At 42.8% G+C, this 1517-nt stretch overlaps 1 protein-coding gene across 6 annotated transcripts in view; it reads left to right on the top strand.

The window, feature by feature from the left end:
* The first annotated feature begins 1274 nt into the window (after positions 1–1274).
* Positions 1275–1517, top strand: part of Dync1i1 (dynein cytoplasmic 1 intermediate chain 1) — a 317434-nt gene continuing 317191 nt past the window's right edge. For 2 of the 6 annotated variants that reach the window (XM_033758325.1, XM_033758328.1), the window contains exon 1: positions 1275–1404. The gene's annotated coding sequence lies outside the window, so the exon portion shown is untranslated. The other 4 variants (XM_010603398.3, XM_033758326.1, XM_033758323.1 and 1 more) reach the window with 4 other exon arrangements.

Raw genomic sequence — 1517 nt, 5'->3', positions numbered from 1 at the left:
AATTCTTTTGAATAAACAGTCCAGAGTAGGATCGTTATCATTAAGTCTTTACTTGAAGGCTTAATTTATGCTGGGCATATATTACAGGCTATTTGTGATTTACACAATTTGACAAATTCAGACTTTCTTAATCCTGGCCTGGATTCTTATGATGAACTTCAAACTGGTCTTATCAACTTTTGCTTGTTCTGATTCCCTTTCCACAGATACCTCAGAAGACTCATGCTAAGTGTTAGTCTCTGCTGAAACACCTTCAATGGCTCCCTATTATTTGCTCCTCAGCCTCTCTTAAGGCCCAGGTGATGTCCTTCAAGAGTTTGTCATTCCCTGGAACACGGCCCACTTGCCCTTTGCTGAGAGCCTTTTGTGTCTTCTCTTCTGTGCAGTTTTGTCCATGCCCAGAATTCCTCTTCCCTCCTCATTTGTAACGCTACAAACAATAGCTGCCCATTTCAAATGTCCACATTCACAATTGTGTTTAGTTTTACTGCTTTTACTCTTCAGTTGGAGCCTAACTACTTTGAGAAGACAGACTATATTTTTCTCACCTTTGAGTTATGGGAAGCACAGGCTTCTAGGGTACACCCAAGAATCACATACTGGAAAACCAACAATACCAAGGGGTCGTGGAAGGAGTTGGTCAGGTCAATGAGGGATCAAACCTCGGCTTTCCTGGGAGGCATGAAACTAGGGTAAGGCAGTGTATTTCTTTGAGACATAAAATTCTTGGTGGGGGGCGCAGTGTGACGTTATATATACTACATAAGGTTACTGAAGATTTAAAGGAAACTGTACAGAGAGTGGACATGTATTAAGTACAGGAACGATAAGTAGTAAATTTGTATTTCGTAGAATTTTCCTTCTCGAGTAACTTTTAACCAAAGATAATTTACCTCTCCTCCCAAGTAAAATTGGTGCAAGGAGGGGCATGGTATTGTATTCAAGATCAGATGTTTACCTTGGAATTACTGTAGTACTTGTCAATTGATATATGTGTTGTATTTCAATCAAATTCTGTTCTACATATTAGGGTACATATCATATACAGGGGTCTCAAAGATGTTCAAGGAATATGATGAAAAGCTTATTTACAAAATGGCACCAAACCCCATTGGTAAGCATCCCAAGCTTCATTTCTCAGCCTTATAATTTACCCATTCTGAGAAATTTGGAGAATCCAAGAATGTTTACTCAGATGTTTTAAAAGCTAGAACAATAACAAGTAATGTGGAGCTCTGCCTCTGTCTCTGTCTTGTCTCTCTCTGGCACCTGCTGTGTGTTTCCCTGCGAAGATCGGTCAGACCTGCGAGGCACTGTGAAGAGCGGGTGGATCTGAGCGTTCTCTGTTTCTATTTAAATGATCTTAAAGTTTGGCTGTGCGGGAGTAAAAGTTGTCCAATGGTGGTGAGTCAGCGGGCGCTTCCCAAATGCCGCAGCCGCCGTTCGCAGCCCTGGGTGTGAGTCCGGCTGCCCGGGAGGAGGGGTGGACGGTGACCTTGCGGGCCCCGCTGGCGCCG

The sequence above is a fragment of the Fukomys damarensis genome, unplaced genomic scaffold (assembly GCF_012274545.1).
Source record: "Fukomys damarensis isolate Sample0158 unplaced genomic scaffold, DMR_v1.0_HiC HiC_scaffold_4, whole genome shotgun sequence".
Lineage (NCBI taxonomy): Eukaryota > Metazoa > Chordata > Mammalia > Rodentia > Bathyergidae > Fukomys > Fukomys damarensis.
Note: the sequence above shows the minus strand (reverse complement) of the source record. Positions and strands in the feature narration are given on the sequence as shown.